Source organism: Geotrypetes seraphini, chromosome 9 (genome assembly GCF_902459505.1).
Source record: "Geotrypetes seraphini chromosome 9, aGeoSer1.1, whole genome shotgun sequence".
NCBI lineage: Eukaryota > Metazoa > Chordata > Amphibia > Gymnophiona > Dermophiidae > Geotrypetes > Geotrypetes seraphini.
This window is the reverse complement of record NC_047092.1, coordinates 163,750,068-163,774,653: the sequence shown is the minus strand read 5'-3', so window position 1 is coordinate 163,774,653 and position 24,586 is coordinate 163,750,068. Positions and strand designations below refer to the sequence as shown.

Below are 24,586 nucleotides of genomic sequence, written 5' to 3'. Positions count from 1 at the left end.
CAGAGAGGGACAAAGATGCTAGATCTGGTGTAGGAGAGATAAAATTGAAGCGAGCAGTGAAGCTGGAATGAATCATGTAAAAAGGAGAGAGGGGGGCGCAGGCTGGATGGAAAGGGGAGAGGGGCATAGAAAGAAGACAGATACCATATGGAAGGGGCAGATGCTGGATTGAAGAGACAGAGGGCAAACGCTGGAAGGAAGAGAGTAAAAAGAAGATGAAAGCAAAAATCAGAGTCAACAGTCTGCCCTTTTTGGGGGGGGGGGGTGTCTTTCTTTCTTTCTGCCTTAGCCCTTTCTCTTACCATCATCGTTCTGCGGTGGCTGTGAAATGCTGCTCTTGCGGAAATGTGGGGCACATCAGACACCCCCCTTCCGGTCGCCCGGCCCCTCTGGCAAATTTAAGAAGCAATTGTGGCTCATGAGTCAAAAAGTTTGCCCATCCCTGATCTAGCTGCATGTAGCCTACCAATCTTGCAGACTAAAAGAGCCAGCTGATTTGAAGTACTTCTTGAACACATTTATCTAATTTTTTTTTCCATCCTGTTTTATAAGAATCATCATACCCTGGAGAGAATCCAGTTCTACATGGCTGAATGCATTATTCTTTAACTTCTGTTTCACAGTGTCCTTAAGGGACTTGCGGAAATCATGAAATCTTCTCAAGGAAGGATGTGTGGGGGAAGAGATGGATGGGGATATAGCAAAGCTACCAGATCTTCTTTGGAGGGCAACTTCTACTTGTCAGAGACTTCTACGGAGGGGTGTGAAAGGAGGGAAAGCCAGCTAAAATTGCTGGAGTCAGAGCTGGAAAAGTCACAGAGGAGATATTCACTGGCTACCCCTTAGGTCTCCTGATTTTACGTAGCCTTTATATCACTAGAGTGTAATTCTAAACCAGGTCCCAGCTGGCAATACTGCACTCACCTTGGCCTTCTCCGACAGGCTGAGTGCTGCAAAGATGACCTTCCTGAGGATTCTATTCAATAAACTCTCCAAAATAAGGATAAAGCTCACTTTTCAGTATTAACCCATCAAAGACAATTTTTATATTCTTCAAAAATATGTACAAGAATAATTAACATTAAAGGTAAATGAGTCCTAAGTCCACTGATACCTGACAAAATTATAACATAGTACAGTACAGGTATATCTCATTAACAAAGCTTATAGAGACGTCATCCAAAATTTGACTGCCATCCAACTTTAAACTTTAATTGCAACTCAAGCAAGGTTCCTGAGAATGCATCATTTGAGCCAAGAAGCCAAATAAGAACTTTAAATTACAGCACACAGACAGCAACTAGGCTGCCTGGAGTCCAAAAATAACTTTCTGAAAGTGTTTTTATTTTGGAAAAGAAACCTATCACATGTTCTTCTGGAAATGTCTTTCAAACTGCTTCCTCCTCCATCCCATATGGTTGCATATCCTATTTTAATTTTGAAAACAACACTAAAACCTACATTACCAAATCCAAGATCCAGAAAGGAAGAGTGAATTGTCACAGAACTGATAGTGTAATTAAAAATTATTTCATTTATTTATAACATGCCTTTCTCTTCAATGTATGGAAACTAGAGCAGAACAGCAGATTATAATGTGATCTGATTTGATGTAGTATTATAGCTTGGTTTAAAAATGCCACCATGAAGATGTCTTCACTTGATGTTAAACTTATTACTCAATAAATTTGGGTTAGATAACATCAAACTCTCTCACGACTATTCCCAAGTACCAAATGTTGCTCTTAATACTTATAAATATTTCAACAATATTTTGACTCGATAAGATTGAGGCAGTCGGATGACGAGGGACGATTTGGGGTAGGATCCTTGAGAAAGCAAGATTGCGAAACATGTCGGGTCAAATCTTCCCAGATCGCATTGCTAAAACTCTTTAAAAGATAAGTAACAAAAAAAAACCCTCATTTTACTTAAATATTTAAGTTGGATTTAAGATAGATTGAAAGTAGAAATTAAGAGTTTTAGAAATTGATATAAAGTAATAAAATTTGAAAACCTATTTGAGGTGGACCGGTGAAGATATGACATGTAAAGCTCTGCCGCTGTGAGAGTATTCAAGCGGCGAGTGGTGTCGCAGAAAAATTGGAGAATATATCGTTGAAATATTTACAAGTATTAAGAGCAACATTTGGGACTTGGGAATAGTCATGAGAGAGTATGGGCTCCTTTTATCAAGCCACACTAGCGGTTTAATGCACGTAATAGCGCGCATTAAACTGCCGGCTGCACTAGCCGCTACCGCCTCCTCTTGAGCAGGCGGTAGTTTTCGGCCAGCGCGGGGGTTAGCGCGTGATGAAACGTCACGCGCGTTAACCCTGCTAGCGCGGCTTGATAAAAGGAGTCCTGTATGTTGACATGTGGTGTTTCTCAGCTCTGGGATTTGGTGGGGTAGCTTCATTACTGCTGCTGCTAAGTTTGGATCTGAAATTAAGGGGTCCTATTAGTAAGGCGTGCTAACCGATTTAGCGTATGCCAAATGCTAAGAGGCCCATAGAATATAATGGGCACCTTAGCATTTAGCACGCCTTAATAAATGCAGAACAAGGGGAAAATAGCTTTATTTTCTTAATGAAGAATTATAAAATTTTAGCCTTTTTCCATAGGGTCCAGAGTACTGTGACTGATGGGTAAATGGATGGACTGTTCAGGTCTTTATCTGCCGTCATTTACTATCCCCCCTCCTTTAGAAAGCTGCGCTAGCATCTTTAGCGCCAGCCACCGCAGTAACAGCTCTGATGCTCATAGAATTCCTATATGAGAATCCGGCCGGTGCGAAAAACTGCCTTTATCCCAGGACAAAGTTCTTCCAGTGGGGGCTGGAAGGTGAAAGCACTATTCTTAGGCTCAATAATAATTTGTCCTCCGTCACTCAAAGAAAAAGTCAGACGCCTAAAGTTCCAAAACAGAAATAAGTGTTATCCCAGGACAAGCAGGCAGGTATTCTCACTAGTGGGTGATGTCATCCGACAGAGCCCCGATACGGACATCTTGCAAGCATGTCTTGCTTGAAGAAACTCAGAAGTTTCGAGATGCCCGCACCGCGCATGCGCCAGTGCCTTCCCGCCCGATGTACCGGGCGCGTCTCCTCAGTTCTTTTCTTTCCGCGGAGCTGAGAAGTTCTCTTCAATTCTGCGCTGACTGAAATTTCAGTATTTTGCCTTCTTTCCCCGCGTTTTATTGTTTTACTTACTTTCTTTGACTTTTATTTCTATTTAAAAAAAAAAAAAAAAAAAGTTACAATTATTTCGTCCGGCGGTTCGGCCGGGCCGGCCTCGTGGCTGCGACCTAGCTCCTTCGACCTAGCAACGTCACTTTTCCGGCCTATGTCCCGGCCTATCACCGGTTTTAAAAAGTGCAGCAAGTGCCAGCGTGCGATTTCGTTGACGGACCCACACCGGCGCTGTCTTCAGTGTCTTGGTCCAGAACACGTTCCGAAATCGTGCCGGCCTTGTTCCACGCTCACAGCGCGCTCTTTTAAACGGCGCTGCTTACTTTGGGAGTCCATGTTTAAGATGGAGTCTTCTAAGGAGCCACCTGCTTCGACCTCGACAGATGTTTCACCGGTCTGTTCGAAGCCTGCATCTGCGACTCATGCATCGAGCATCGTGAAGCCAGCATCGTTCACACCGGCTTCTGCATCGAGTTCAGCATCGGTTCCTGCTCCCGTCTCCTCGGTTCAGGTACCCGCCTTCCACTGTTCCTCCCGTGGTCATAAAAGTGCCCAAAGCTACCAAGCAGAAGCACTCGACCACGAAGGAACGCGATGACCGTGCAGGAGGACCCCCTTTCGGTGCGGATCCCTCCATATCGGCATCGCTTAAATCCCTGCTCGAAGCTCAATTTGTTGAGCTCATGCGGACGATGGGACCGAGGCTTATCGCTAATATTCAGGGCGATACTACGGTCCCGGTCCCGGAGAGCGGTCCGCCCCCTCCTCCTCCTCCTCGTCGTTCGATTTCCCTGCTCGACGAGGGGGAGCGGCGGAGGGCGGCGGAACCCACTAGGCGGGCTTCCCTTTCTGACATGCCGCCTTTAGAGCCCATTACACCTCCACGTCACCAGGGTACTACATCGGCCCCTGATAATCGGAGTCCTGGGCATACTGCATCGCAGGAGGAGTTCTTTCGCACTCCATACCAGACTTGGGTGGCACTGCGTGAGTCGGCATCGTTGCCTCCCATGCGCTCCACTGCATCGAGTCCAATCCATTCCTTCGAGGCTTCAAGGGATCGATCGATGCATCGAAGATCACGTTCCCCATCCCGGCATCGGGAGGGGCATCGATCTCGACATTCTTCTAGACACTCCTCGCGTCATTCGGAGGTGTCTCCACAGAAGAAAATGCAGCGTATGGGATACTCATCCTCAGATTTATCCCAGCCAGAGGGACCGGAGTATGAAGAACCATCTACCTCATACTCTCCATGCCGCTCCCAGCTCTCCCTGGAACCGGAGGCTTCCACGTCTTCTAGTCCGTCTCGCCGGCCGGCCTTGGCGGACCAACTTTCCTTTTCATCCTTTCTCAGACAGATGGCGGATGACTTGGATGTGACCTTAGATACTGGGTCGAAGTACTCTAAGGAGTATCTGGACACCATGCATTTACCTCATCCTCCGGCGGAGACACTTCGGCTTCCCCTGCATAAGTTACTTGACCAGACTCTCATGCGGTGTTTGGAGACACCGTATTCCATACCTGCGGTACCTAGCAAGTTGGATGCTCGATACCGCATCGTGCACCACAAGGGGTTTGAGGGAGCTCAACTCTCTCATCAGTCCCTCCTAGTCGAGTCTTCCCTTAAACGTTCGCACCCCTCCCAAGTCTACGCTTCCGTGCCTCCTGGCAGGGAAGGGAGAACGATGGATAAGTTTGGTAGACGTATCTATCAAAATTCAATGATGGCGACTCGAGTGCTCAATTACAATTTTTTCTTCTCGTCCTATTTGGATTTTTTCTTGCCGGTACTCCGCAAGTTCACACCTTTCATCGATGCTGAGGCTCGGTTTGAGTTTGAGGAGGTGGTGGCGACCCTGTCCCAGTTGCGCCTCCAATTGATGCAATCCTCCTATGATGCTTTCGAGCTCTCGGCTCGTGCTGCGGCCTGCTCGGTCGCCATGCGTCGACTGGCTTGGCTTCGCACCATTGATATGGATCCGAATCTCCAAGACAGACTTGCAAATGTGCCTTGTGCGGGAGCGGATCTGTTCGATGAGTCTGTCGAGACTGTTACTAAAAAACTGTCAGACCACGAAAAATCTTTCCAGTCTATCATGAGGCCTAAGCCTAAACCACAACAGTCTCGTCCTTCTAGACCGCCTATAATCTACCAAAGGCGTTATCAACCGAGGCAGGCCCCTCCTGCGAGACAGCCTGCAAAGCGACAGCCGCCTCAGAAGACTCAGCAAAAGCCTCAGATGCCGGCTGCTCCCAAGGCTACTCAGCCTTTTTGACTCTCCTCCAGGGAGCATAACCGATCTCGTTCTGTCTACCCCATATTTTCCCATAGGGGGTCGCCTCCATCATTTTTGTCATCGATGGGAGGCGATCACCACGGACCTCTGGGTCCTCTCCATCGTAAGAGAGGGATACTCTCTTCATTTCCAACGGGTCCCCCCGGACCATCCTCCAAGAGAGTATCCTTCCAACTCCACACAGACCGCTCTTCTTCTCCAGGAAGCTCAGGCTTTGCTCCGGCTTCGGGCCGTCGAGCCGGTACCGGTGGATCAACAAAACCAGGGGTTTTACTCCCGGTACTTCCTGGTCCCGAAGAAGACGGGCGATCTGCGTCCCATTTTGGACCTTCGGGTCCTCAACATGTTTTGGTCAGGGAACGGTTCCGCATGCTGACCCTTGCCTCTCTTTATCCCCTCATCGAGCAGAACGATTGGTTATGCTCTCTGGATCTCAAGGAGGCCTACACTCACATCCCGATTCATCCGGCCTCCCGCAAGTTCCTCAGATTCCGGGTGGGACATCTGCATCTGCAGTATCGAGTGCTTCCCTTCGGCCTATCTTCGTCGCCCAGAGTCTTCACGAAGTGTCTGGTAGTGGTGGCCGCTGCACTCCGGAACATGGGTCTCCAGGTGTTCCCATACCTCGACGACTGGCTCATCAAGGCCCCGTCCGCTCCCAAGGTCATTTCGGCGACCTTGACTACCATTTGTTTTCTGCAGAGCTTGGGCTTCGAGATCAACTTTCCAAAGTCTCATCTTCAGCCCACCCAGTCTCTCCCCTTCATAGGGGCTGTCCTGGATACCATTCAACTTCGAGCATTCCTTCCTCCTCCACGCTTACATGCTCTCCTTCTACTCTGCCAGTCAGTGTCTTCTCGCCAATCCATCTCAGCGAGACACATGATGGTCCTTTTAGGCCACATGGCATCTACAGTTCATGTGACGCCTTTTGCCAGACTACATCTCAGGATCCCTCAATGGACTCTGGCATCTCAGTGGACTCAGGTGTCCGACCCGTTATCTCGTCACATTGTGGTCACTCCTGCTCTACGGCAGTCTCTTCTCTGGTGGATGACCTCTTCGAATCTATCCAGAGGTTTGCTGTTTCATTCTCCTCCCCATCAGAAAGTTCTAACGACCGATTCATCGAACTATGCATGGGGGGCCCATCTGGATGGTCTTCGCACTCAGGGGTTCTGGACCAGTGCGGAACGACTCCATCAAATCAATCTTCTGGAGCTCAGGGCCATCTTCAATGCTCTCCAAGCTTTTCAACATCTGCTTCACGACATGGTGGTCCTTATTTGCACAGACAATCAGGTCGCCATGTATTATGTCAACAAACAAGGGGGCACGGGCTCGGCCCCTCTTTGTCAGGAAGCTCTTCGAGTCTGGGATTGGGCGGTTCGCCACAACACCTTCCTCAGAGCAGTCTACATTCAGGGGAAGGACAACGTCTTGGCAGACAAATTGAGTCGTCTACTTCAGCCTCACGAATGGACGCTCCACTCCGACCCCCTTCATCAGATCTTTGCTCAGTGGGGGACACCTCAGATAGACCTCTTTGCAGCCCCCCACAACTTCAAGCTGCCTCAATTTTGCTCCAGGATCTACACTCCTCATCGCCTAGAGGCAGATGCTTTTCTGCTGGATTGGAGCAAACGTTTCCTATATGCGTTTCCTCCTTTTCCTCTCATTCAAAAGACTCTAGTCAAATTGAGATTAGACCATGCCACCATGATTCTGATTGCTCCTCGGTGGCCCAGACAACCTTGGTTCTCCCTTCTACTTCAACTCAGCAGCAGGGAGCCAGTACTTCTTCCAGTGTTTCCTTCACTTCTCACTCAACATCAAGGTTCACTACTTCATCCCAATCTGCAGTCCCTCCACCTGACAGCTTGGTTCCTTTCAACATAACTCCTCACCAGTTCTCTCAAGCAGTGAGGGAGGTCTTGGAGGCTTCCAGGAAGCCTGCTACTCGACAATGCTATTCCCAAAAATGGACTAGATTCTCTTCCTGGTGTATTTCCAATGCCACGGAACCTCAGCGAGCTTCCCTATCTTCTGTATTGGATTATCTTCTACACCTGTCCCGGTCTGGCCTCAAGTCTACCTCTATACGAGTCCACCTGAGTGCTATTGCGGCTTTCCATCAGCCTCTACAAGGGAAACCTTTGTCTGCTCATCCTGTGGTTTCCAAATTTATGAAAGGGCTTTTTCATGTCAACCCTCCTCTCAAACCTCCTCCTGTGGTTTGGGATCTCAATGTTGTCCTGTCTCATCTTATGAAGCCTCCGTTTGAACCTCTCAACACGGCTCCACTCAAGTATCTCACCTGGAAGGTGGTTTTTCTAGTGGCCCTCACGTCAGCTCGTCGGGTCAGTGAGCTTCAGGCCCTAGTGGCGGATCCACCGTTCACCGTATTCCATCATGACAAGGTGGTTCTCCGTACTCATCCAAAATTCTTACCTAAAGTGGTCTCTGAATTTCACATCAACCAATCCATCGTGCTTCCGGTGTTCTTTCCAAAGCCTCATTCTCATCCTGGGGAATCTGCTTTGCACACTCTGGACTGTAAACGTGCTCTAGCTTTCTACTTGGATCGCACAAAGCCACACAGAACTGCTCCTCAACTTTTCGTCTCCTTTGATCCAAACAAGTTGGGACGACCGGTATCGAAGCGCACCATCTCCAACTGGATGGCGGCTTGTATCTCTTCCTGCTATGCCCAGGCTGGATTATCCCTTCCCTGTAAGGTCACAGCCCATAAGGTCAGAGCAATGGCAGCCTCTGTAGCCTTCCTCAGATCGACACCGATTGAGGAGATTTGTAAGGCTGCCACTTGGTCCTCGGTTCATACATTCACCTCTCATTATTGTCTGGATACTTTCTCCAGACGGGATGGACAGTTTGGCCAAACAGTGTTACAAAATTTGTTCTCTTAAGTTGCCAACTCTCCCACCATCCCATTGGGGTTAGCTTGGAGGTCACCCACTAGTGAGAATACCTGCCTGCTTGTCCTGGGATAAAGCAATGTTACTTACCGTAACAGTTGTTATCCAGGGACAGCAGGCAGCTATTCTCACGTCCCACCCACCTCCCCTGGGTTGGCTTCTCAGGCTAGCTACCTGAACTGAGGAGACGCGCCCGGTACATCGGGCGGGAAGGCACTGGCGCATGCGCGGTGCGGGCATCTCGAAACTTCTGAGTTTCTTCAAGCAAGACATGCTTGCAAGATGTCCGTATCGGGGCTCTGTCGGATGACATCACCCACTAGTGAGAATAGCTGCCTGCTGTCCCTGGATAACAACTGTTACGGTAAGTAACATTGCTTTCTGGCGTAAAAATTAGGGCTGTGCCTTGATTCAAATTTTTAATCACATGATTGATCACAAATGGTCCAACAGACTTGTTTAATAATATTGACGGCATGAAAGGTTAAATCTCCCCTTTGTAATCTATGTAGCGCCTCTCTCTCCCCTCACCATCTAGCATTGCTCCTGTCTCTCCATCATCCAGTATTAACCCATCTTTCTCTCTTTCCCCCTTACCACCCAGCATCATCCCTAGAACATAAGAGTAGAGAATGACACGGGGAAAAAATCTGTCCCCGTCACCGCCCCATCCCTGCCCCACCATCCCCTTCACCGCCCCGTCACCGTCACTACCATCCCCTTCACCGCCCCGTCACCGTCACTACCATCCCCTTCACCTCCCTGTCACCGTCCCCGCAGCTTTCATATAAGCCTCAGTACTGCAATATTTAGCATATTCCTTTCTTATAAATCAAAGTTCTGGCTGCAGAACTAGAGAAAGAGATGTTCAGCTGGCAGGGCTTTGTTTATAAATTTTTATCAACACAACTAATATACTACTTTATCCTAAAGCAAAAAATAAATAAATAAATAGAATTTTTTTTTTCTACCTTTGTTGTCTGGTTTCTGCTTTCCACATCTTCTCATTCAATTCCTTCCATCCACTGTGTGTCTTCTCTCTGCGTCTTCCATTTGCTGTTACTGTGCCTCTCCCTTCACCACCCCCCAATTGGTCTAGCACCCATCTTCCCTCCGCTCCCCCATAGTCTGGCATCTGTCTTCTTCCTTTCCAGCTTCTTCTCCCCACTCTATCTTCCACATTTCCCTTCAGGGTCTGTTCCTCTCTACCCTCTTTCAATGTCTGTTCTATTCCTTTCTACCACCACCTTTCCCTCCCTCCTTCACCATCTGTTCCTTTCTACCACCCTTCAGCTCCTCTCATGTGGCTTATCTACCTACCTCCCTCCCTCTTATTTTCGTGGCACGTTACAAAGTAATTTGTGCAAGCCGTTGGAACCTGCGAGGTCCCTGTCCCATTCCCACAAACCTCACTTCTGTGCAGTGGCGTACCTAGGGGGGGCGGGGGGGCGGGCCGCCCCGGGTACCAGCCCTAAGGGGGTGTTCCCGGCCTTGCCGTTCAGTCCCCTGCCACCCCCAAAGGACCGCTCGCCCCACTGACCTTCCTGCACCACCTGTGAAGCAGCCCGCAGCAGGATCGCGAAGTCAGCGTCAGCATCCCTGCTCTGCTTCCTGCGCCGCGATCCCGCCCCTCCTCTGACGTCAGAGGAGGGGCGGGACCGTGGCGCAGGAAGCAGCGCAGGGATCGCTGACGCTGACTTCGCGATCCTGCTGCGGCTGCTTCATAGGTGGTGCGGGGAGGCCAGGGGGGCGAGCAGTCCTTCGGGGTGGGTCGGGGCATCAGGCCTTCAGGGTGGGGCGGGCGGGCAGGCAAGCAGGCTTTCAAGGGGGAGGGGGTGACAGGCAGGCAGGCAGGCCTTCAAGGGGGGACAGGCCTTCGGGGGGGGGTGCAGACCTTCAAGGGGTGCAGGCCTTCGGGGGGGGTGTAGGCCTTTGGGGGGGTGCAGACCTTCAAGGGGGTGCAGGCCTTCAAGGGGGGGAACAGGCCTTCAAGGGGGGAAAGGCAGGCAGGCCTTCAAGGGGGGGACAGGCCTACAAGGGGGGGGGGACAGGCCTACAAGGGGGGGACAGGCCTACAAGGGGGGGGGACAGGCCTTCAAGGGGGGGACAGGCCTTCGGGGGGGTGCAGACCTTCAAGGGAGTGCAGGCCTTCGGGGGGGGGAAAGGCAGGCAGGCAGGCCTTCAAGGGGGGGACAGGCCTACAAGGGGGGGAGAAGCTACAAGGGGGTGGTACAAGCCTTCAAGTGGGGGACAGGCCTTCGGGGGGGGTGCAGACCTTCAAGGGAGTGCAGGCCTTCGAGGGGGGTGGTGCAGGCCTTCAAGGGGGTGCAGGCCTTCAAGGGGGGAAAGGCAGGCAGGCAGGCCTTCAAGGGGGGACAGGCCTACAAGGGGGGGGGGAGAAGCTACAAGGGGGTGGGACAGGCCTTCAAGTGGGGGACAGGCCTTCGGGGGGGTGCAGGCCTTCGGGGGGTGCAGACCTTCAAGGGGGGGACAGGCAGGCAGGCCTTCAAGGGGGGGACAGGCCTACAAGGGGAAGGGACAGGCCTTCAAGGGGGGTGCAGGCCTTCAAGGTGGGACAGGCAGACCTTTAAGGGGGGACAGGCCTTTGGGGGGGGACCATGATTTAGAAGTACACGGAGGGAAGGGGGTGTTCAAAGAGACATGCATATGCCAAACTTTGGGGGGGGGGAAGAAATAATGGGTCTGAAAATAGAGGAGAGGGAGAGAGATGATGGACCATGGGATTTAGGGAGGGAAGGAACAGAAAGGGAGAGAAATTGGACACAAGGGATGGTGTGGAGGAGGGATAGAGATACTGGATAGGAGGGTAATTAGGAAAAGAAACGGAGAGATGGTGGACTCTGGGATGGTGGGGAAGGAGGGAGAGATGCCGGATGAAAGGGTATTTAAGAAAGGGTGGATCTGTGGAGGGAGATGAAAAAAAGGAAAGATACCAGACTTCCTGGGAAGGGAAGGGAAATGGAAAGGGAGGACAGAGTTGGCAGATGGATGGTTAGCATGCAGAAAGAAGGAGACCCTGGCAAGCAAGTTATCAGAAGAAAACCAGAGCCTTGGACCAACAAGATTTGAAATATAACCAGACAACAAAAGGTAGAAAAATTAATTTTATTTTCTGTTTTGTGATTATAACATGTCAGATTTGAAATGTGTATCCTGCCAGAGCTGGTGTTGGACTGCAAACGTGAGCTAGGATTTAACAGAAAGAGGAAAAGTCCTTTTTGTTTCTTTATTTTATTTACACCACAGCGCCAGTGTGGTTAGGAGAAGCCAAAGGGGGTGAAAAAGCTATAAAACCCACCAGGAGTTTTGAAAAAAATCACCCAACTGGGCAGGAAAATCGAATTGAAAAACCAATTCAATAGGGCTGAATCAAATCAAAATTTTTTTTTCCTGTATCTGGCAGCATTAGTTTGCGCTACTGTCTTAGACTTTAGGACCTGGGATTGGGGAGAGATGGCATCCTCAGTACTTTATAATGCAAGTGAAACGAGGATTTGGTCAGACTTTTGAAGGGTCTGCAGAAAAAAAATATTGTATAGGCCGGGGACATGAGACAGCAGGAAATGGGAACTTTTCTTCCTTCTATTTTTGTGAATGGAAAGGCTGAGGATGTCAGAGAGGTCAGTTAAAATATGTGCTTTATAAGAAAATATAATAATGTGTTTTATAAAGTTTATAGCATAGCTGGCCTACCCAGTGAGGTGTTCCTAGTGGTGATGGTGGCAGCGTGTCAATGTGTTGAGAGGAAGAGGTGGTCTGGGAAATTCTGCTGAGCAAACTCCGGGCCCATTTCCACCCCCCAGTTAGTCCACTCCACTCAACTGATTCACACACTGAGTGGGTCTTTGGGTGTTGTTTTGGGATCTCTTCCAGTGGTTTATCTCCTTCTGGTCCAAGGAAGGAAACTTTGTTATCCTTAGCATTGACCTACAGAATATGTTTGTAACAGCGCTGCTTGTGTGACATTAGGCTATGTAGTGATCGAAAAAAAAAACAGACCTTTGCACATTTTTGCACTATATGGTGGGTGTATGAGGAGATTCACATTTCCTGCACAGCTAAGTCCATGTGAAGTTACCTTGTGCTGTATTTGACATCTAGCAAGGTCTCTGTTTGAAAGGAAAGATCTAAACTTAAAAATGAAGTGGCCAGAAGTTATGGTAAAAGCAGATAGTGTAGCTGGTTTTAAGAAAGATTTGGACAAATTCCTGGAGGAAAAGTCCATAATCTGTTATTAAGACATGGGGGAAGTGTCTGCTTGCCCTGGATCGGTAGCATGGAATGTTGCTACTCTTTGGGTTTTGACCAGGTATTAGTGTCCTGGATTGGCTACCATGAGAATGGGCTACTGGGCATGATGGACCATTGGTCTGACCCAGTTAGGCTATTCTTATGTTATGTTCTCATCTGTAGGGGCCTTTGTTTTCACTTCTTATTTTAATGTATTTTTTTTCTGGGAACTTATCAGTGTTTTTTATAATGGGAACAAAAATGGAAGAGAATTAATGTGTGTGGAATGGGGGGTAACTAATTTCTTCAGCTAAATAATTCAATCCACTTCAAACAGACATAGGAGAACTTGTGCACCATTCACACACCCTCCAACCAAAAACGTCAAAAGAAAAAAACTGTTCGACAACCTCCTAGCCATTCGAGCTGCAACACTCGACCCCCAACTCTACAACCAATTGATATCAACCACAGACTGCAAAACCTTCAAAAAGAAATAAAAACCCTTCTATTCAAAAAACACATAAAACCGAACTAACACAATCAGAACTGTCCCAAGCATCACCTGCAACTACTCCATATGTACTTCTAATGTCATGACAATTTAGACATAATTTATGTTATGTTATGTTTGGAATAATGGTTACATATATGAGGTTCAATAAAAGAAAATTTTCACTGCCTGTTTCTATTCTGACCATTTATTCCATTTCATGGTTATTGCAAAAAAAAAAAAAAAAAATTTTTTTTACATGGGGGGGGGGGGGGGGTGTCAAAAAATGATGGGCCCCGGGTGCCACATACCCTAGGTACGCCACTGCTTCTGTGTTCCTATTTTCCCCATTTCTAATATCTCCCCTATGTATCTGGCATTGCCCCCCCTCCCCCCATGTCCATATACCATCCCCATGGCATGTCCCCTTTATGTCTCTGTCCCTATGCCCCATGCACATAATTTCCACTCTTTCTGTTACCTTCCTGTGTCCAGATTTCCTCTATCTTCCTCTTCCATACCTGTGTGTCTCTTCTTTTCAACCCCATCTAGCTTCTCTCCCTCTTTCTCACCCCCCCCCTGCTTCCAGCATCTGGCTCACCTGCCTGTACTCCCCTTTCTTTCCTGCTGTGGGTTTCTTTCTTTCCCTCTTCATCCCCTTGGCCCAGAATCTTTTTCCCTTTCACTCCCTCCTTCCTAGTGTGAGCCGGGAACATGCACGATCGCGTGGTCCAGCAGCCCCCACCTGCCCGATCGCAGCATTTAGCCAGCAACTTCCCTCCGCCTCACCTTATATGCTGTTTGCCGGCTTTCTTTTTCCCACGCCGCACGCGTTCAAAAAGCCACGCATGCGCGGCTGCGCGAGTTGATCAATCTTCTCCTCTCCTGCAACTTTCTGTTTCCGGTTGCGTCAGAGGAGAAGATTGATCAACTCGCGCAGCCACGCCTTTTTGAACGCGTGCGGCTCGGGAAAAAGAAAGCCGGCAAACAGCATATAAGGTGAGGTGGAGGGAGGGAGCTGGCTAAACGCTGCGATCGGGCGGGTGGGGGCTGCTGGACCGCACGATCCTTGATGCCTCACTGCGGAGACAAGACCATTCACTGCTCCACGGGGCAGTGAATGGCCTTGTCCCCGTCCCCGCAGCGACTACTACTACCAAAAACTCCATTGGCTACCACTAGAAGCAAGAGTGCTATTCAAATTTGCCTGCCTTTGTTTCAAATCTGCCCTTGGCATGGCCCCGCTATACCTGGTCTCCCACTTTAAATTCGACTGTTCCACCAGACCCACACGTAGAATACGTTTGTTCAGCCACCCTTCAATAAAAACCTTCCAATACAAAAGATTCCTAAACAGAACGCTAGCCTTCCAAGCAAGTCAACATAACAACTGGCGAGGCAACTTCATCAAACTCTCCTCATCCTACCATAACTTCAGAAAACTAATAAAAACAAACCTGTTCAACCGATTTGTAACCAAGAACCCTTAAACCCTCTACTGTACTCCTTTTCATATCTTCTTGCTTCCCACATTGTGACTTTATGCAACCAAAATCCTCACTGTTATTTTTTTTTTCTTCTTCGCTTTATCCAAAATCTCCATTTACCCTTCGCTGACTGTCCAGCTCTTCTTGCTGTAAACCGCCTCGAACTACTATGGCTTTGGCGGTATATAAAAATTAAGTTATTATTATTATTACTATTTTTCTTTCCTCGTTTCGGCGGGTTACCCGCGGCTACTCGCGGCTAGCCACGGGTAACAACCACCGTGTCATTCTCTACGTAAGAGTTGCCATAATGGAACAGACCGAAGGTTCATCAAGCCCAGTATTCTGTTACCAGCAGTGGTGAACCCAGGTCACAAGTACTTGGCAAGATCCCAAGAAGTAAAACAGATTTCATGCTAGGCCACACAGACATGCCAGCAGAGTAATGGTGCACTCTAAAGGACACTGCTGTAAACTTCACAGTAAGGGTGTCAGGTATACATCTCACCATAACCCACATACAGTATATTGCAATGGTCTCAAACTCACGGCCCGGGGGCCACATGTGACCCACCAGGTACTATTCTGAGGCCCTTGGTATGTTTATCATAATCACAAAAGTAAAATAAAACAGTTTCTTGATCATATGTCTCTTCAGCTATAAATTACAATATTATTATTAAGACTTAGCCAAAAGCAAAGATTTATAAACTATAACGAGTTTTACCTCATGGAAAATTGTCATTTCTTTAATAAGACATTAACTATTTTTTTCTGCGGCCCTCCAAGTACCTACAAATCCAAAATGTGGCCCTGCAAAGGGTTTGAGTTTGAGACCACTGGTATATTGTAAACCCTCCAAAACTCCCCCCTGTCTACCCTAATAGCCCTTATGCCTGCAGGTGTCACCTATATGGCAGTACAGTGGGGTTTTGGTGGGCTCACTTTCTACCACAAGTGTACTAGTTAGAATGGCATATGGGCCTGGGTCCCCCTTCTCTGCAGTCCACTGCTTTGTCCAACAGGTCACTCCAGAGACTTGCTTGCAGCTCTTTTAGGACTGGCCATAGTATTAGCAGCTGTCATAGAGACAGATATATACTGTTTCATGCAGATATTTAGGGGTGGGAGGGGGGGGGGTCAGTGACCATCGGGGAGTGTTTGGGGGCTATATTTTCATCCTTCCAGTGGTTATCTGTCAGTTTTGGTACCTTTTTGGCCCTTATCCTAACCTATAAAGAAAGCAGTTATGTTTGTCACTGACATGGCCCAATAGGCTATAGGGAAAACAAAGTCTGAAGGATGATGTCTCATAACTTATTGGCCCTGTCTCTTGTACAGCTCATTGACCTGCTAAGGAAAAAAATCTACAGTGTACCTAAGGGGTTCTGAGGGAAAGAGAGGATGAGGAAAGAAATATGGAATGTAAAAGGGAGAACACAGCTGAAGTTAATGCAAGCTGGAGGAGGCATGGAAAGATAGCTGCAGCACATTGGTCAGGCATTCCATAGGAAGCCTAGTCAGCCATTAGGTTACACGGGAAACGAGGATTGAACATTGATTGGTCCTGTCTCCTCTGCAGGTTTTTGGCTGGCTAAGGAAGAAAACCTGCAGTGTAGCTAAGGGGTTGAAAGGCAAAGAGAGGCTGAGAGAAGACATGGAATGTGAAAGAGAGCACGGCTGAAGTTAATGCAAGCTGTGGAAGGCATGGAAGCTGAAACAAAGATAACAGCAGCACATTGGTCAGACATTCCTAAGGAAGCCTAGCCAGCCAATAGGCTGCAAAGAAAACCAGGACTGAATGTTGATCGGACCAATAGGATATTGGTCCGGTCTCTGCAGCTTATTGGCTGGCAAATATAAGAAGATCTGCATTGTAGGTAAGAAGTACTGAGGGAAAGAGGGGCAGAGGGAAAACATATAGGGCTAGATTCACTAAGCAAACCGATTGTGTACCGATCGGTTTGCGCTCACTCTCCGACTCCGGCTCGATTCACTAACCTTCCTCCAGACCACATCCGCACCCGATCCAATCTGCGCATGCAAATGAGTAAAAAGGCATGTAAATTTCTTAACGCATCGATTCATGAAACCATTTTGTCCAAACCGACTGGCCTTTCCTGTCCAAAAAGTTACGACTGCTGAGGACCAGTCGCTTTAAATCCTCGCCGACTATTTCTGCCTAGCAACTGACGCGTGCATGTTAAGAACCCCATTAAAAACATATATCTACCCCTCCAAAAATCCAAAATATATCTAAACTTTTAAATATATGTAAACTTTCATGTACATAAGCGTTAGAAATATTTATTTTATTTTTTTTGGAATACGCCTAGCGAGCGCGGGAGTGAATCTAGGATTTGTAATGTGCATGGCGAGAAAATTGTGGATTAACCCCGTGTTCTCCTTGTGCATTGTACATTTCAAATATCAATGCCAAATTAAAAAAAAAAAAAAAAATCTAAAATCAAATATAACTTTTAAGGGCCAGCTATCCCTCCCCCCTTCCTTCCAGCTAGATTGTCGCATCCTAAAGAGCTAGCGCATGCGTTATGTGCCTCAAAACCAACAAGGATACAGTGCGCACGCGCGTCGATCGATGTTTCAGCGCTAATAGCAGCATGTTTACGATTGGATCATTTGCATGAATCAATTGGCTACAGTGACTCAGAAGTGGATAGGACACGAATCAGATAGATTTCTGGACTTTAGTGAATCCTGCCCATAAAATGTAAAAGTGAGAACACAGCTGAAGTTAATGCAAGCTATGGGAAGCATGGAAAGTGATACAAACATAACTGCAACCCATTGCTAAGACATTCCTAAGGCAGCTTAGCCAGCCAATAGGCTGAAGGGAAAAACAGAGACTGTGTCTGAATTAGAGGTCTGCACGGGAACGGGGATCACAGGAATCCCGCAGGGTTACCACGGGAATCCCCCCTAACCCACAGGACTCCCAAGGGGACCCCCCTCTGGCCCATGGGACTCCCACGGGGACCCCACTCTAACCAACGGGACTCTCACGGGGATGGATGGCTTTGGAAGCAGGGTTCGTCCATATAATATAATGGACACGTCAGCCTTAGTAAAAGAGGGGGTTTATAAGTTAATTACCTGAACAGAAAACAAAAAAAGGGTTCCACCAAAGAGATTCCACAAGGAAAACAGCAACGCAAACACAAAAGAAACTGTGGAATTGATGATCCTGTCAGAAGTAATTTCTGCTTTTTGTGGGGACGGGCGGGGATGGAGGTAATTCCTTGCGGGGATGGTTGGGGATGGAGAGGATCCTGACGGGGATGGGTGGAGATGGAGAGGATCCTGATGGGGACGGGTGGGGATGGAGAGGATCCTGGCGGGGACGGGCGGGGATGGGTGGGATTTGTGTCCCCGTGCAACTCTCTAGTCTGAATTCAAGGGGGCCTGGGTTAGGCATGTGGGATCTCTCGGAGAGAGAGGAGACTTAAATGATCCAGAACACTGCGGTCCGCCTCATATTCGGCCTGAAAAAATGGGAACATGTCACCCCTTTTTACCACAAACTTCATTGGCTACCCTTTGAATCCAGAGTCCTATTCAAATTTGCCTGCTTCTGTTATAAAACAGTATTTGGCCTATCCCCGAGCTACTTAAACCCTCACTTCTACCTGAATCGCATAAACAAGCACTCCCGCAGAATTCAGCTGTTCGCCTTCCCCTCCCTAAAACTATGTCACTCCAAAAGATTCCTTGACAAAACATTCGCCTTCCAGGCTGCCAAACTGAACCCATGGCTAGCCCAAATTGTCCTTGAGGCCCCCACCTACCTTGGGTTTAGAAAATCTCTCAAAACTCACCTATTCCATGGACAAGACACCTAACACCCCTCTCCAATGAACCACAACCTCCTCCTTTCCCCTTCCACCTTTCTACCCAGCCTACCCACCTCAATCCTCCCCCCCCCCTGACCTACACATTCCCTTCTCTCTCTAACCTCAACTACTTCGTTGCTTCTAACTTTCTTCAATTGTTGTGAACCACTTGTAATTTTTTTGATAAACAAATGTGAACCGCCTAGAACGCCTTGGGTATGGCGGTATACAAAAATAAAGTTATTATTATTATTATTATAATGGTTACTGTGGATGGGCAGACTCGATGGACCATTTGGCCTTTATCTGCCGTCATGTTTCTATGTTTCCAGCTACTTCATTTTAAAACAGGTCTAGCCCAAAATGTCCAAATTGTACTGTGGATGTTTTGTAATATGTTTATCACTGTAAAACGTCCAAGTGCTAAGCCCGCCCTAAGCCCGCCCAAAACACGCCTCTAACATGCCCCCTTTAGATTTAGATGCACTGGAGAGAAAACAACCAGAAAGACGCCTAAAAAGTCAGTTTCAAAAATGCTCACTTGGATGTTTTGACTAGTAATACATCCAAGTGCTGTCTTTTGGACATCTATCTTTTTTTTTTAAATGAATCCCATAGTGTTTTAAAAGCCAAAGTTAGGTCATTTCACTATGTTTTACAGATATGGGGATTTACAAGACCCTGTGCAAGATGAATTCAAGTTCTGGTAACCACTTAAAAAATAAATAATTGAAAGAACAGATGTGCTCGCTCAGTACAATTACCAATTTTAAATGATCATTAATTTAACATAGCATTTAAAGCTTTGTTTAGCAATTTATTCTGAGCAGTGATTAAGAATACCCTCTGTGTATTAATCCAACATTACTTTTTGGAAGTAAACTACAGGCATGCAATTACTGCAGATAAGAACATAAGAATAGCCCCACTGGGTCAGACCAAAGGTCCATCAAGCCCAGTAGCCCATTCTCACGGTGGCCAATACAGGTCACTAGTACCTGGCCAAAACCCAAAGAGTAGCAACATTCCAGCACCTCAAAGAATAGCAATGAGAGCAACATTCCAGAACTGAGATTGTGATGCCATAATGTCTCATTCCACAGTGCCTCAGAGCCAACCTCATCAGTGATGTTACAGTGGCTTGATTCTTGACCTATACTTGGCACATGTAAGGGTATAAGAACAGCCATACCGGGTCAGACCAAAGGTCCATCAAGCCCAGTAGCCCGTTCTCACGGTGGCCAATACAGGTCACTAGTACCTGGCCAAAACCCAAAGAGTAACACAACATTCCTTGCTAAGATCCAGGGCAAGCAGTGGCTTCCCCCATGCCTTTCTCAATAACAGATTATGGACTTTTCCTCCAGGAAATTGTCCAAACCCTCGATAAAACCAGCTACGCTCTCCGCTCTTACCACACCCTCTGGCAACGCGTTCCAGAGCTTAACTGTTCTCTGAGTGAAAACATATTTCCTCCCATTGGTTTTAAAAGTATTTCCCTGTAACTTCGAGTGTCCCCTAGTCTTTGTAATTTTTTACGGATGTTGCAGACTTCAATCATATCTCCCCTCAGCCGTCTCTTTTCCAAGTTGAAGAGCCCTAACCTTTTTAGTTTTTCCTCATACGACAGTTCTAAGTACCGGCCTTCTTGGCAGTTCCAAGATTTTTAATGGTGGCAAGTGGGGGAAGTGCTGCCAGAATTATTTGAGCATTCCAGAGCTTCAACTTGGCCAACTCAAACATTCCAAGGTGCTGTCTACATTCAAGCTTTTAGGAATGTAGGTATCCAGTCCTGCCCAATGAACCATTTCTGTTTTTAAAGCAAGACTTACCATAATTGTTTCTCTGAGAATATCTGTTCTGTAACCAAGCATACTTTCAGTCAAGGACACTATACAGTATAGAAGTCTTGTAACTTGATCACTTTTGGTAGCAGTAGTCACCCTGTGCATTAGCCCAAAAGGAGAATTTCTTACCTCCAATTCAAAAATTTTGATTATTTTATATTACAACGTTGTTCGTGATACATCGGACATCCCGGCCCCCTGAGGAAGGAGAGTTTCTCCGAAACACAGACTGTGTTGGGTCCGTACTCCATGTATATGAGAGCCATGTTTCATTCAAAGATATGGGGAGGGGTATGTCGGAGGGGTGTCTGGAGGGGGGATGTTGGGAGGTATAGAGGGGTATCAGGAGTGAGTGGGGTGTCGGGCTCGACAGGAGGGGGGTCTCCTTGGAGGAGGGCTGGAGAGATCAGTGGGTGGGAGGGATAGAGGAATTGGGGATCTCTCTGACGGTTCATCTCATCGCAATAGGGGGAATCCCCACACAGCTGAGCCAGTTGGACTCCCCGAAGCCGCGGGTTTCGGGGAGTCCTACTGGCTCAGCTGATTGGGGGTTTCCCCTGCTGCGATCAGATGATGGAGGAGAGAATAAATATGTAAAAATGAATTAATAAGTAAAGCTAAAAAATATATATAATAATACACAGAAAACAAAACAGAAAAGAAATTGAAGAAGGATTAAGAAAAAAAACATAAGGTCGGAAAATATTTTATTACTCTGCTGATCAGGCTGGAGGGTTGAGGCTGGTGGGAGTGCTGTGAAAGAGTCATTTAGAGAGCATGTTCATAAATAAAGGATGTGGATCAGGAGCGCAATCCTAAAGCATTCAAAGAAGTCTGCTCAAGAAGCTAAGTGTCCAGGGTTAGCCACTGATCAAAAGCGGACCAATAGTTCTGCAATTGGTTCTGATGACGAGCAGTCAATTTCAACATGTGTTGTATATAGGTCATCTTGGCCATTCGGGGGTGGGGGGGGGGGGTGGAGAGGGTGTGGTCTTATTGTGTTTTCTTAGAATGTACCAAAGAATCCGGGTATGTCATGTTATGTTAGGGGAGGCTGTGTTCTGCTTTTTTCAGCTTTTGTATTGTGTTTTAATTGGCTTAATAAAGTTTTAAAAAAAGAGCATGTTCATATATGTATGTGTGAAAGAGAGAGTGTGTGTTGGGAGTGGGAAGAAAATTCCCCTTCCTCTCCACTCCCCTCTCCTCTTCTTTCCTCTCCTCCATTGCACCCAATCTCTATGCCTTGCCTTCAAACGGAGCAAGAAAAATACGCTTATGTTCAAGGGACAGTGATTAAAGAGAAGATGAGCTGAAGTACACTGATCTTAATTGGCAGCCAATCCCATAAGAGTAAACATTATTAAGAGATACCAGCATGTCAACCTAATATTAGTAAGAAACTCGAATCCTATTTAGCACCGATACTATGAAAAATAAACCAAGTCGATTCCTTAGAATGAGCATTAATGTTGGTAGCCTTTGAAAATCCCCTTTATTTAGTTAGGGCAGGGGTGTGAAAGTCGGTCCTCGAGGGCCGCAATCCAGTAAAGTTTTCAGGATCTCCCCAATGAATATGCATGAGATCTATCTGCATGAACTACTTTCATTGTCCAGGTTTTGAAAAGCAGATCGCGTCGGGAGGAGCATGGATGCCCTCCCGAATGAGACAAGCAGGCTGAGGGGGTGGAGCAAGGGGCAGGGCTAGGGGCATGATGTTGGTGTAATGGGGCGGGGATGGGTGGAACTGGGCGGGCCTGGGGGGGCGGGTCTATGGGTCTGGATTTACATACATAAAATCTGGTAACCCTACTTTAGTGCATTTAGTGGGGTTCTGATATCAGGAGGTGGGGCATAATGTTGGGGAAGGAAACAGGAGGGGGGCTTCATGTCAAGGATGACATCAGAGAGTTTATAAATGTCAGAGAGGGGACTGAGAGGAGAGTTTGATGTCTGGCACGAGATGGGGGGAGGTTATAGATGTCAGAGTTGGGGCTTGATATTTGGGATGGGATTGGGAGGTTTATGAGTGCCAAGATCGGGACTTGAAGATGGTGAATGGATCAGGGGAGTTTATAGATGTCAGAGGTGGGGCTTGATATTTGGGGTGGGATTGGGAGGTTTATGAGTGCCAAGATCGGGACTTGAAGATGGTGAATGGATCAGGGGAGTTTATAGATGTCAGAGGTGGAGCTTGATATTTGGGGTGGGACTGGGAGGTTTATGAGTGCCAAGATCGGGACTTGAAGTTGGTGAATGGATCAGGGGAATTTATAGATGACAGGGAATAGATCTTAGAGACTTAAGGATATAGGGGTGAGAGTAGAGCTCGAAGTCAGGGAAGGGATCAGAGAATTCATTGATGTCTGGAATGGGATCAGGGGTTTATGGATGTTAAGGGTTTGGGACTTGACCTCACAGAATGGAATGGGTAGGGTTTTATGGATGTCAGAGAAGGGATCAGGGAGTTCACTGATGTCAAGGAGCAGATCAGACATGCTGGGGGCTGTCCTGCCATCACACTCCACTTTTCAGCATCTGTGCTATCAGAATGAATGAAAGGCACATTCCTACTTTGCACTAATTTTCAAGTATAGGTTCTCTTTAATTTTCAAGTATAGGTTCTCTTAAATCATCTAATCAAAAGTACTTGTACACAATTACACCTGCTAATTTGTGTGGGTAGATTGCCAAACTCCACCCCAGCTCACCTATGATGTCAGTAAAAGTGGACTCTTTTCTTAAATGCTAATTACTGTACATTTAAGATCAATACGTTCACTTGATTACAAGAAAATTAATAAAAATAAAACAAATATAATATTCTCCATGGACTTTTTTCAGGTAGAGCTTATTACATATTGTTATTCCACCAGCATATGTAATTTATCACTTTTTGAAGGCTAAATCACACAGATTATTTTGCAGAGTGATGCAAATCTTCAGATGCATGTGAATTTTTAATGCTAAGGAGCTTTTCTGTCTCAGAATTTGGCCTGAGGCAGCAGAGTAAAGAGTGTGGCACAGTGGTTAAAGCTACAGCCATCAGTACCCTGAAGTTGTGGGTTCAAACCCACACTGCTCCTTGTGACCCTGGGCAAGTCACTTAATCCCCCCATTGCCCCAGGTACATTAGATAAATTGTGCCTGCTGGGACAGACAGCGAAAAATATTTGAATAAATTTATGTAAACCATTCTGAGCTCCCCTGGAAGAACAGGCTAGAAAATTCAATCAATCAAATGCAAGCAAAACCTTCAGGAAATACTTTACTTTAAAAAAAAAAAATCTTTATTAAGTTTTCAAAGCTAACAAAAGTGCAAAACAATATACATACAGATATTAATAATCATAATAAGCACTTATAATCAATCAGTATCAATACAAAAAAAAAAAACCCAAAACCCCTCTCCCATCCAACATTTTCCATTAGGGAATAATACCACACAAAAGATATACCTCCACCCTCTCCTGGTGTAGGTGCTAAAACAATGGAAAATAAATATAAAAGACAACTATAATGAATCCACAACAGATGTCAATGGACCCCAAACTAATTTGAATATCTTAGTATGCCCTAGCATGTCAGCATTCATTTTCTCATACTTATAACATAAGCATAAATTCGCCCACCAAAAAGTAAAACTAAGGAGATCCCAATTTTTCAAATTACGAGTAATCATTTGCATGGCTAAGCCGATATTTATTCCCATTTGCATGGAAAAGCCGACATTTGTCCAATGAGGGTTTAAGATGCAATATCTTCCCACACATGACAACATCATATGTCAATGGAATCGATGACTCCAGTATGGTATTAATCTGTCCCCATATTGACTTCCAAAAGTTGAGTATCAAAGGACAATAGAACAACAAATGATCCAGTGTCCCTATCTCAAGATGATAGTGCCAGCAACTATTAGATTTTGAACTATCTAATTTCTGCAAACGAACAGGGGACCAGAAACTTCTATGTAACAAAAAACCCCCAAAACATGTTTGTCTCATAGATGCTGACACTGTTCATCTCATCCTCCAAGTCCAAATTCGTGGCCATTGAGATGCAGAAATCTGCTGCTTTATCTCAATGCTCTAAATGTCTCTAAGACTAGTTTTTGGTTTCTTATTCATATAACCAGATATTCATTTATACACTGGGCGGCCTGATGCCCTAGGAAATCTGTCTGGAAGCATAGGACCTGCAAGCTATACTGATTGTTTAGATTTCGCCA

At 46.7% G+C, this 24,586-nt stretch overlaps 1 protein-coding gene across 2 annotated transcripts in view; it reads right to left on the bottom strand.

Annotated features, from left to right (window-relative positions):
• The window catches only part of LOC117366801 (schwannomin-interacting protein 1-like), a 793,287-nt gene that overhangs the window by 156,795 nt on the left and 611,906 nt on the right, over positions 1–24,586 (bottom strand). The window lies entirely within an intron of this gene.